Source organism: Pyrgilauda ruficollis, unplaced genomic scaffold, assembly GCF_017590135.1.
Source record: "Pyrgilauda ruficollis isolate IOZ18807 unplaced genomic scaffold, ASM1759013v1 scaffold24, whole genome shotgun sequence".
Classification (NCBI taxonomy): Eukaryota; Metazoa; Chordata; class Aves; order Passeriformes; family Passeridae; genus Pyrgilauda; species Pyrgilauda ruficollis.
Genome location: NW_024523648.1, coordinates 8,073,164 through 8,085,956, shown reverse-complemented (window position 1 = coordinate 8,085,956; position 12,793 = coordinate 8,073,164). Strand labels below are relative to the sequence as shown.

At 47.4% G+C, this 12,793-nt stretch overlaps 1 protein-coding gene across 1 annotated transcript in view; it reads left to right on the top strand.

The window, feature by feature from the left end:
* Window positions 1-40: 40 nt before the first annotated feature.
* Window positions 41-12,793, top strand: part of FNDC1 (fibronectin type III domain containing 1) — a 62,963-nt gene continuing 50,210 nt past the window's right edge. The window contains exon 1 of the mRNA XM_041470107.1: window positions 41-87. The gene's annotated coding sequence lies outside the window, so the exon portion shown is untranslated. The remainder of the gene's footprint in view (window positions 88-12,793) is intronic.

The following is a 12,793-nucleotide window of genomic DNA, read 5'->3' as shown; positions in this document are numbered from 1 at the left end:
CCCGCGCCCCCGGCCCCATGGCGGGGCCCGCCGCCCCCTGGGCCGCCCTGCTGCTCCTGGCCGCCCTGCTGCCCGCCGCCCTGCCAGGTACGCCGTCCCACGCGTGTCGCTGTCCGGCGGCGTGGGCAGGGAGGTGCCGCGGGCGGGAGGCTCAGGGGCGACGCGGTGCTTGGGGATGCCCAGCGGTGCCGCTGTCTGCCCCGCCCGGCACGGGGCAAGCGCCGCGGCGGCACCGCGGGGGACACCCGGCCGAGCCGGCCCCTCCCTGCCCCGGCACAGGCACCTGCCGCTGCCCCTGCGTGTGCGGGCCCCTCGGCCGGTGCCCCCCGGGCAGGAAGGGGAGCTGCAGAGCCCGGCAGCCTCGGCACCGAGGGTCACTCGGGACCCTCCGTGGGTTAGCCCGCTGCGGCTCTGCCGCGTTTCGGGCAGCTCCGGAGCGCAGGGCTGCAGCCCGCAAGGACGCTCATGGCCAGACGTGAGCAGATGGCACCGGAGGGTGACAGCCTTCCGCTTGCCTTCAGCCCGCGGATGCCTTTTCCCCCCTGGAACCTCGTGGTTCCATCGTCCCGTCTGGGCTCTGCTGAGGAGCCCCGCTCGCCCGGTTAGCGGCACTGGCGCCGGGCAGCCCAGCGCCGCATCTCTCCGGGACGCCAGAGAGATTTCTCTTCTCTTCTCTTCGTTCCCGCCGCCGGAGTCCTGTGGATCGCACCCCGTATCAGCCTGGGCGAGGCTGGCGCTGCTGTCAGAGCTCCCCGGGCCCGCCGGATCAGGTTTAAGCTGCTCTGGAGGTGGCGTTGTGGGAGGCAGCGGCAGATCTGCCCTGTCCTTTCCCTTGAGGAAGCAGTGTGCGATCACTGCAGCCCCCGCGGCACTTTTTGCACCGCAGACAATGCTGAACCGAATCTCCTCAGCTTGTGGCCACAAGGTCTGCACCAGAGTACGGCTAAAGACAGGGTATAGACACACATGCGGAGGCATTTCAGCGCCAGAATGTATCTGTTGGGGTTACAGTAGCCAGAGCGACACAGGGCACTTGCCCCCAGGCTCCGGATGTGCTGGCTGTCCCATCTCCAGCCCCGTGCTGTAGTGGCAGAGGAGCCAGCCAAGGACGATAGCATCCTCCCCAGCTCTCCTGCAGCTCTGGGCTGTGCGGCGGAGCCCGGGACTTCATGTCACCCGTGGCTCCTGTTGAGTTTTAGCGCGCAGCTAAACATCCGGAACGGAATGATCTGCTTAACCTGGAACTGTAGCCTCTCTGCAACTTGCTGTCACCGTCTGGGTTAAGTTTGGGGCCACACTCCTGGAAGCGGTTTTATAATAGTGCTCCCTTGTGGCAGTGGTAAATGGAGGGGGAACTGGATCTCTGGGGCTGCCTGCTGGAAAGTGAGAGGAGGAGGGAAGGGAGTGGGGGAGTTTTTGTTCTGCTGGTGAGGGAAACATCGTGAGAAATGTCATAGCCTCTGAGGAAAAGGGTTAGCTGTTGAGTGCATGCAGGCTCTTGCTTCCCTGACTGTCTAAAGCGATTCTTGGAGATTCTGATACTTCACTAAAAATTTTGCATGTAATATCCATATAGTCTTTCCTTGTTTGCAGTCCCACACCAATGTGCTGTAAAAATTAGGCCAATTTCTGAACAAACCCAAATGTGTTGGCATAGTGCTGCACAGAGCTCTGCGTGCTTCCCAGCTATGGAACTCTGGAGCACACCAAAACCTGCTGGAGTGGGAATACTGCACTGTTAACCCCAGAGTGGCTGGACAGGACTTGATGTGGGCTGCATGTGTACTCCCTGTCCTTGTTGGTGTGCTGGCCACATTGAGTGGACACCACTTTCATTCTCCAGTCTAGAGAGTAGTTTATAAGCTACTAAACACAGGCTGTGTCCTGAGCAAGTGCAGTCTTGGGCAGGAGGGCTGAGGGGTTCTGGAGTTCTTTCTCAGGGGTAAAAGCCATTGCTGAGCATTTTTGCTGCCCTTGGTCCTGCTTTCTCACACTCTAGCTGTGTTTGAACTGGTCCTGCTGACCACCTTTACTGCTCTGTCTAGGGGACCTGTCCCAAACCCACTCTGCACTTTGGAGCCTTTGTCCAAGTGCTATGTCTGTGAGACAGAGAGGCTGCCTTGGCTCAGCAGACAGGCTCCAGTGAAGTGAAAAAGCCCTTCAATTTTTGTCTGTGGAAAGAAAAGAAAAGAAAGATTTTTTCCCCAGTAAGGGTCTGGCATTGGGCTGGTGCTGTCACTGACTGTGTTCTGTTTATCAAAATAGAAAGTCAGTGTGGGGCCTGTGCCCAGGATTGTTGTGGCAGTCCTCGGGCCAAAAAAGCGTAAGAGAAGGGTGTTGTGCTGGAGCCAACTCGGGGCAGATCCCATTTGTGTATTGCCAAAAGAGATTTGTTGCTTGCTGCCAGATCCCATATGTGGAAGAATGGATACTGACTACAGAAAACAGTAGTCACCCACCCACCTTATTAGTTTAGACAAACGGTATTCAGGAACCACCTGCAGCCAGTGGGGGAAATTTGGGAGAAACATTAAGAAGAGGCTATGCTCAGAGCAAGAGCCTTTCTGACAGCAGCGCTAACTCTCATTTTCCTTCCTTGTCTAGACTGTCTGACACAAACAGAGAAAGCAGAAGGGTCTCCAAGGGAATTTTCCACTTCATTTAGCTCTGAGGAATGTATCTTCTTGGTTATTTAGGACAGTGCTGTAATGGTCTTAACTGTATAGCTCCGTACCAGCCTCTGGGTGTGTCAGATGTATGAAAGCTCCTGTGCTGTCCAAGTCTGTGATTCCAGCTCTTCAGACAGCACATGAACTGATTTTGGCTGGATGTGTGGTTAAGAAGATGCTTGCAGAAGCTGATCTATACAGAAAGAAATTAGAAGGGGGGGCTGAGTCGATGATGCAGCAAGACAAAGACACGCCAGCAGGGGGAATGGGATCTTGTGTCTGTGATCCAGTGTCTTGAGTGAGCATTCAATTGCCCAAAAATATAGCTCAGATACATTCAGTGATCATATTTCCTATGCAGGACACCAAAAAGTGACTTCTAAGTTCTCAAGATAACTTAGGTTGGACTATATATCTGCTTCACATTGTATGCAGCTGTCTGCAGGTGGGCTGTTATCTTCACATGAAGGAAGCATAGCAGTATTTCTACCAGGTGCAGTTTCTGGTGCATGTCTAGGACCCGTGGTTTCTCTAGCTGGGAGTTATGTAACACATCTCTGTCTGTCACTGAGGAAGTGCTCAGGAATGTGGCTAAGTTGGCACTGGGATGTGCTGGCACCAGGCATTAGGTCTCTTAAATTTATGCTGTTGCAGCTCAAGCATAATCAGGACTGGGACCTCTTCCTAACCAAAGACCTCTAGAGTGAACCTGTGTTTAGTAGCTTGGGTGTGATCCCAAATATGCAAAAAACTGCAGCCAAATCAACACTTTTCCCCCCTCTTAGTTTTGAAGTGTCATAATCTGCTTATCTTTTTGAACTTGAGTTACCTGTTTTCATAAATTAGTATTCCTTTACTCCCCCCTTCACCTGCCCAAGTGAACCACAGCTAGGTATGCTATGCATGTAGGCACAACAAATTTACCTTTTGTTGTGCTTTCTGCTGGGAAAGAAGAGGGGGCATGGATGATAGGCATGTCTCCTACAGACTGCTAATGCACTAAGCAGGAAAAGTGGTCACTTCCCCAGGGGAAATGGTGTGGACATTGATGTCCCTTCCTCTTGGGAAACCCCTTGCTGCTATTTTCTCCCCCAAGCTGCAGGTGTACCACGCTTTTGTGCAGCCTTGAGAGGGTTCCCCAAGCCCAGCAGACTCTGTACTGATCCTTCAGGCAGGTGCCAACACTCCCTGTTGTCTTTTCTACCCCTGCAATTGCCACGTGTCATTTCTCCTTTACAGCTCCCTAAAGCAGCAACACTGTCACTGGTGTGCTGCACTGCAGGATTGTTTTTATTCCTTTGAATGCACATGAAATTTAATTCACTTGCAACTATGAGTGTTTTCTTTATTCCTTAAGATGAGAAAGATGGCTTCACCTCGCAGCCAGTGCCCCTGCCCAGCACAAGAGGGAGGGATGAACTGCTGGGTTGTGAGGCAGTGAAATCCAGAGGAGAGCAGCAGATACTGAAGCTGGGGAGATTCTTTCCCTCTGTCTCTTGAGAAGCCCAAGTATTTTACTTCCATGTGGGTTGAGAACTTGCATTTTGGGTATGTTTGCACTAACATCATAGCCCCTGAGGAGTGGTAATGGCTTACATTTTCAGGTCAGTAGAGGAGTGATGGGTGTCTTGAAGAAATGTGAGGTTGTCTAAAAGATCCTTTGTTGTGCATGACCCAATAGAAAGCCTTTGAAATTGTGTTTGCATTTTCTTATATGTGTTTGCTATACTGCTGCTTTTTCCTGATGTGCTGTTGGCTGCAAAACCTACAGTCTGCGTTGAATGTTCACAAACTGAAGTGCCAAAATAAGCACTGCCAAGATCAAGACAGTGGCTTAAATTGCACAAGATTTAAAGTAAACCAAGAACTGCTGAGATCTTCTGCTTTGCTGTCTGTTCTCTGAGTCTCAGGACACACGTTTCTTAATTCCCTCCACACCCTGGATGCCTAGGGATTTAGAAGGGTGGTGTGGTTTAGCCCTGTGTCTCCACTGCTTGCCTCTTACTAAAGAGGCATTTAGACCAGCAGGATTTTGCACTGCCCTTGTACCTGGCTAGACTGAGTATGCACACTCCGATCCCAGCTCTCACATTTATTCTTACTTGAGGCACCAGCAGCTTTTGCCTGCAGCACCTCTGTGGTTGGATTCATTTCCTTTGGGGGTGTACAAGCACCTGGAAAGTGTCTGCTTTCCCTGGTTCCTCTTTAAACTTTAGACAAGCTTATAATGAAAAATAACTTTTTCCACTGTGTTCCACATGGCTGAGTGCTTAACTGCTGTACCAGTAGCAGAGTTAACAAGAGCAACATCAAACAGTGTTTACACAGTGTCCCCTTCATTGCCTGGTCTTGATTTGCCTGGGGAGATGAGAGCTTGTGCTGACAGCTCATGTGCTTCTGGTCCCCAGCAAAACCTGTGCAGGCTGCTGAGCTCCCTCTGCCTCCTCCCTGCTGGATGGGACCTGGTACCCACCTCTCTCCAGACCTCTTGTCCTGTGTCCTGCCCTCCTGAGGCACATGGCTGCTGGGTCATGTAGCTCTGGATATGGCAAATCCTCCTCCCCGGTTCCCTGGAACTGCTGTCTGGGATGTCACATAAAGTCTTTTCTCCTACTCAGAGGTTCTGCAAATATGTACTAAAACTTGAGCATGTTTTGTACTGTTCACAGCACTTTCAGGATGCTTAAAATCTCTCTGGGATAAATTGTACCTTTCTCAAGCAGCAGTCACTGTACCTCACTCTGATTGAACCTGTAATCTCTAACCCACTGTTAGCTCTTCATAAATGACATCCATGCAGTGGGACACAGGAGCTTTTCCCGCCTTCCAGGCTGGGCTGTATACTCTGGCTTTGTCACATCTCTGTGCTGTGGTTAGAGCCGAGCATTCTTCAGTGCTTCTGAAGTCAGCCTGCATGTGTCTCCATTTTGGTATAGGTGCATGCATTTGGTAGGTCTGTATTTAAAGCAAATAGTCTTAAGAAGTGGAGAAGCAAGGAAAAGTGGAAGAAAGACCCAAGACATGTAGAAATTGTGTGCTCTAAACAGAGACCTTTTCCTAAACGAAGAGAAATTTTTAGTTACATCAAATGTAATACTGAAATCCAGTGGTAAGAAAGTCAGTCCAAGCTTCTCTTCATCCTGGAAGAACACATAAAATGTACATCCAAATTTAACTATGTACACATAAAAAAGTGGTCTGGAGAAGTGTGCATTTTAAATCAACCCTCTTCAGTGAGTCACTCAGTCATCAAATCAGCTCTTCATTAAACAGAGTAAATTACTCTTTGAGGACTGTGGAGTGTGTTCATATTTCACAGTTCCAATGCAGCTATTCCACTCTTACATAGTTATTAAGTCCTCTTGGGCATCCTGCAATGATCCTGGTTCCAGCAAATCTTTCCGACTGTTGTATTCTTCCTGCACAAAACTGATTATTTTTCCATTGGAGGAGTTGGTTGTTCTTAATATATACATTTGCTGTAAAATAAGAGGCCACTCTTCAAATGGTTTTTTGTCATGTTTACTGTAGAGTAGCCTACAATATTTTGGCTGAAACTTTTTTTGGGAAAAAGTGCAGGACTGCTGGAGCTGGAATGTTAGTGCTTCCTTGTCTTTAAAAATAAGACAGAAATAAAAGAAATCAGATAGTCAACAAAATTTGTTTTGGTATTCTGTTATGAAGTGCTTAATCCCTTCTTTCAGAGTGGTGTCTTTGGAAGGATGTACAGAAGGGTTTAGCTGGAATCAAGGAAAAACTACTGAGTATGCCTTAAAATTCCCGCAATGGAAAGCAGCAAATGTAACTGGCAAAACATGCTGCCATGGCTGGAAGTTTGTGGTACCCAGAGCAATCCAAGCCCTGCCACCTGCCTGGCCAGCCCTTTCAGAGCCCCTGGATGCTCCTACTGCTGAGGGAGGGGAGTGTGGGAGCAGCATCTGGTTCCTAACCCTAGCACCCATCCCACAGCCTGAGAAGTAGCCAGGCTTCGTGTTTTCAGCCTCAGGAAGACAGTGTTTAATTTTGTCTTTGCTGCTGAGATCTTGGGGCAGGTCTGAGAGCGCTGCAGGACACAGGCTGTAGCCAGATGGATGGAGAGTTGGATTTAGGTGATATAACTCCTGCTGGGTAGTGTCTTGCTTCATGTGGCAGCCCCATGGAAGCACCTAACAGCATCAGAATCTGCTCCTGCACAACTAACTGAGCTGCACTTTCGTACAGCCTGCATGTCTTTCCCTTTCGTCACCTTTTGAAGCCATGCCGAGGTCAGTGACATAATTGTGTGGTCTTCAGCACGGGATGAGTTGCAGATGGCCTCAGCTCATGCTCCAGGAGGCTGCAGCAGCGTGAAGCCGACAGCGATCCGGTGACTTGGCCGAGGGCTCGCTGCGCTTTGCAGGAGTGGGGCTCTGGGTTATGTGCTTGCAGCCTTGGGTGGGTGCTCTGGGTTATGTGCTTGCAGCCTTGGGTGGGTGCTCTGGGTTATGTGCTTGCAGCCTTGCTGGCTGGGTCAGCTGAGCTTCGTGTCCCAGCTGTGCCATCGGTCTCATGTTTCTGGTCTCCCAAAGCAGAGGTGCTAAAAACAATTTAAAACCAAATGGCAGTGATGGAAATGCTCCATTTGGCATTGCTGGTCTGAGACTTCAGGCTGATTTCAGGTTGCATGTATTTTTAATAAATGTATTTGATAAGTGTCTAAGGTTGTGTTACTGGGGAGGTGGGTTGGGGATCACAAGGCCTGGTTTCATTCAAAAGTCTAGGACAGACTTTGAAAATTACATCTCACCTTTCCTGAGCTCCACTTGGCACTGTTTTAAAAACGAGTTGAATGCTTTTTCCATGCTGTGCTGTGCTGAAGAACTGCCCCAGCTAAGACTCTACTCTCTTCTACTTGAAATTTTCCAAACAAGAAGTAATGACTGATGTCTTGTGAATTGCCCAGTTGCCCAAAGCTGAATGTATTCAGAAGCAAAATTGCTGTCTTTAAAAAGAAACAAAGCCAAAAGAAAATGAAATTAACTAGAAAAGCTCTTCTGTGATAGCGCAGCAACAGTATTGAAACCTAGAAAGTCTAAACCTTAGACAGCAATATTAGCAAGCCAAATTTCCATGTTAGATGTGTACAGTGATGTATTATTTTGTTTGCAATGTGGTGGTTGCTCTTCCAGAGCACTGGGCTCCTTTTCTTCACTCTTAATGGCTACTGTAAGTCAGGCCGGTCCTCCAAGAGCCTGACTACATGCTTAAATGGAGTCAGGGGACTGAATGCTCAGTGGGCACTGTACATGTTTTCATGAAAGCCCTTCCCAGTCGGGTCAGAGCTGCTGTGTTTCAGTTGCTGAGCACAAATTTGTTGCCACAAGATGTCTCAGACCATATGTGCTCCTCATCTGCCCTCCCAGCACGTCAGTCCCCAGTGTAGGATGTGCCTTCCCCTTGGAAGTGCTGACTGCTGAGGGCCAGACACCTTTGCAAACACACTTTCTTTCCTTTGCAAAAACACTGTTTAAATTTCTCTCATGGAGCGATGATGAGTGGTATGAGACATTGTAGGATTCTGGTTGTGTTTGGTATCACATTGTGCAGGTTGGGCTGGAAACCTGCAGATGATGATGTGACAAAGGAACAGGAACGAGTGTGAAAGCTTGGAGGGATGGAAACTGATTTCAAACCACTACTTAAGTGAAACTAAAAGAGAAATGGCTTTGAACTGGCTTAAGTCTTTCCTTGTGGTGGTGACAAGCCAGCTGTCCCATGTTATGCTAGCACAGGGTAGTCACAGGCAGCGTGGTGTGGGCACAGCTGTGCTTCCACAGCGGCACAGTGGGAGTGTGTCTGGGAGAGAATGGCATTCACACTCCCCTTGGGAGTGGAGGGAAGGAACCATCCATGTGTGTGTCAACAGAGGGAAAGGAGAAAGAAATACAAGAAAAAACAAGATTTTTTTTTTTTTCTAACACCAGCAGGGAGAGAGGAAGGATTCAGCCCAGTGGAGAGAGCTGAAGTGAGAGCTCAGATAACTGGTGGACCTCAGGGTCTGGTGGGTGTAAGCATCAGAGTATCTGATGAGTTAGTGTGGATGTTTCTGAAAGAAGGTAGTGTGTTTGAAGATGGGGGAGTTATCTTTAGCACTGTTCTACCTGTTGCTTTTCTTTGGGAGAAGCAAGATTTTTCTTTGGACTGGACACTTACAGAACAAGCTGCTAGTAATTGTAGTGAGGGTGGCAGAAACAGACCCTATGAATCCAAACATAAGAGCCTCATAAAATTAGACATAGAGTTTGCAAGATTTTTGGCAATACGAAATGAACCATTTGGCTTTTTCAGCAGTTGGACCTTTTGCAAATATATTTTTTCTCTGCTTGTGCTGTATAAATATATTTTAAAACCCCCAACTTTTGTTATGCTTGTAAGTAGTCCCCATAAGAACCAAGAAGACAAAGAGTGAAACTTCAAAATGCCTGTAGGAGCTTTTGAGTAATTTGGGGCCTCTTTGTATGGAAGGAAATCACTGTGTTTCAGGAAGCTTTGCTGCTTCAGCAAAATGTTTGTGCTACTGAATGGTAGCAGATGGCCAACCCACAAAAGGTTAGCAAGTTGCTTTAGTTACTTGTAAAACAGTGCAAATTCCCTTGCCTTGCTCTTAGCAGCCAGCCTTGGTTTGAGGGATCCAAGCTTGGACCTTGTCTCTGCTGTTGCTGCAGGGCTGCTTCCCCAGCACTGGCCACACAGAACACCCAGATTCAGGCTGCCTATTACTCTCTTGGGCAAACTGCCCTTGCCATGCAGATCTAGTCAAAGCCCTGTGACAGCAGAGATTGCCACTGCCACAAAAGTAAGGGTTGGTTTTCATCAGAAGCTCAGGTTTGAAGAGAGAGGGAATTATTGTTCATCACCACATCATTATAGGTCACCAGCATTGGTGATGGATGGGTCAGAGCTCACAAGCAAAGCAGGCAGTGCTGGGCAGGTGTTTTGGTGTTTCATTCCTCTGTACTGCACCAGTGCCAGCTTGGTGTCACAGGTCACCTCGCAGCAGTCACAGTGGGCTGATGAATACACCCTTCCACTGCATCCTTCCTTCCAAATCTCCTACTTTGGGTGTTCAAACACCAAACATGAATAGCATTAAATAGGAGTCCATGTACATTGGGGCATAGCTCTAGCAGCCTGCTAGCTATGGCATGTTAAAGACTCTGGAAGTCCTTCTGAGACTTGCTCTCCTGATTTTTGCAGAGGTTTTGTTAACAGGGAGGATTGATTTTCTTCCCCAGAGGCTCCTCTTGCTATATATCCCACTGGTCAGGGATATTCTGTGCTCTGTGGGGAGAAGCTGCAGGTCTTGAACCTCAACATTGGAGACCAAACCAATGTAGATATGTGAATTTTCAGTTCTAAATATCCCTGGGCTAACCCAAGGAAGATGACAGATTCTCTTTTACAAACCTGCAGAGCCGTGACTGCATCTTTCTTATATGTTCAGATGCTTTTTAAGGTTATTAATTGGGTAAAACCTTTGCCAGCTGTCCCAGTACTGACAAATCGTGATGGGGCGAATCCAAGTGGCTGCTGCCATTTGTCTCAGTTGTGTCAGCTCAGCTATGATAGAACTGCTTATAATGTGTGAAACAGCCCAGGGCTTTGCATGAAGACATTGCTTTGAATATGACTGCAGAAAGTTGCTTTTTGGAAAAGAAATTAAACAGGGAAGTAATTTATCATTAATGAAGATCTGTGCCTATCTGAGCCCAACCTAATACAGAACTCCAAAGAACAGTGATCATAGGATTCTGTCCATTTCCCTGGCATGCACTTTATCTAGGATCTTTGAGCACTTTGGGAGGCTGGGAGGGTGCACCACCAGCTTCCTTTTTAGGGTAGAAAGCTACATGTGTACTTTTTGAAAGAACTTTTGCAATAAATAATGTGGAATTAAGTTAATTAGAAGAATCAAAGAGGGTATTACTTCAAGACATGAACCGTGAACCGTTTCATATCAGAGATAGATAAATAATATTCTTGTGGGCTTTATTTGCATTTTCCCTTAAGAGGAAGCAGTTATTTTAAGATTTATGTTATTTTAAGATTTATGTTTTCCAGTCTCTGTAAAGAAACTTAATTTCTGAGAGCTGCTAATGAAAGAGCAGAGACTAATGCTGAGACTGAGTTTTGTTCTTAGCGAACCTGCACCTTGGGAAACTAACTTTTCTGATTTATAAAAGGCTTTGAAATGTGAAATAAAAATGAAGAGTTTTAAATTTTATTTTCCTTCAATGTATGATGAAGCTTGAATTCCTACTCTCTGACTTTGTCAGTCTGAGGCATTTTTGGCAGTTTCGAATGGAAAGTTGAACATGCACTTCAACTAGAGATGGAATGGAAAGACTTTACGTAAACATATGAATCTCCAGTAGATTCAAAAATCTGTGCTATTTCACTGGGTAATGGAGAAGATTTATCTGTATTGAAGTGCTTTTGGAGAGAAGTGTAAATCAACCATCCCAAATGTAAGGAGGATGCTTGATGATGATTTGGTGACGTCTGTGGTATGCACAAAGGAATGAACTAAAAGCAGACCCACAGCATCCAGGTTGCCAATGCCTTGGATTCAAACCCAATCTTCATTTCAGAAGTATCCTACTGATCATCTTTTTCCTTTTTTTTTTTTTTTTGTATAAGTGAAAATCAGTTTTCTGAATAACAGTTGAAACCATGAGGGTTTTTTTACTAGTTGTGGCTTGGTTAACACTTGTTGCTGTGTCCACAAATGACTGATGTAATCAATTTGCTGAGTGTTAAGTGGCCGAGATGAACAGTTTATCAGGGGATGTGAAGGTGACTGAGAGTTGTCACTTTCCTCCCACAGCCTGTCACAAACCAGTATAGAGTAGGCTGCAGGCTACCATTTGTCTCCCTCTTTCAAGATGGGCCACGAAACATCCCAGCAACCAATAGCTGTGAGAAATTTGGAAGGAAAGTGGGTATTTGGATAGAAGAATTTAATTGATAATAAAATTCTCAGATAAAGTGAATAATATGAACGAAGCATGCAAAGCTTTGTGCTTTATGGGTGTTGGTAAGCACTGCCTGATGAGGTTGGAGTGAAAGCTGGTGCAGAAAGAGAGCTGTGCTTCCTCCTATGACTTCTCCTAAGCCTAGTCCATATCCTCCATCAGTATAATTGCATACAATGTTTTCTTCAGCCTTTGAGCAAGCAGGGCCTCATTCTTCACTTGAGTGCTTCTATAACATGCCATGGTTTTAATGAGATTGCACAGATATGAAAGTAGAGCAGATTTAGGTTCATAAGAAATGATCCAGGTGCACAGCATAAAGATGCTGCCATGGTTTAGTTAGCCTCCTAATGAGCAGTGCAATTTTAATAGGTGTGTTTTCCTTTCTGGAGATCTATGGCCATAGCTGTGGGGAGCAGGACAGAGGCTGGCTCACAGAAGCGCGTGCTCTGGCTCTGACTTGTGTCCCCTGGCAAGCCACTTCAAAGCTACCTCAGGCTGTGGGCACAGGGGGAGGGAGCAGTGGTGGAGGGAGTGCCTGACAGCCTAGAAACAATACTCTCTTTTTTTATTACCTCACCTGTGGGCATCCTTTGAGGTCCAGCTAGAGGGAAATAAGCCATCTCATCTGCAGGCCTGTGCAGGGGTGACAGTAAATGTGGGTAAGCTGCGGTGCAGTAACTCACACACCAGGACCCACGTCCAGTCTGGGCAGAGCAGCATCGTGCAAGCTCCATGCTGGTGTCAGCGCTGGAGAGAAGGGCATTGGTGGGCTTGTAATCCTGTCATCCTTTCCACCTAGCCGTACCCGTGTGGGCATCAGTTGTGGTTGGAGTTTCTCCTTCAACTTAAAGAAAGCTCTGTATATGTTTCCTCATGTGGAAATGAAACATTTCCTCAGTGGCAGCTTCACAGAACGTGAGAAAGCCACTGAGACTAAGTCAGTCTGAGCAAATATTCTGTCTTATTCTAGGTTTTCATGAATAAGAGTGTTGCTGCTCATCATGGGTTGCACAGCCAAAATCCTGCCTGGGTTCCAAGTGGCACTTGAAGTATCCCCATGCCTCTGACAGCCTTTGAAATGTTTGAGGGACAAGCAGTAGACTGGGG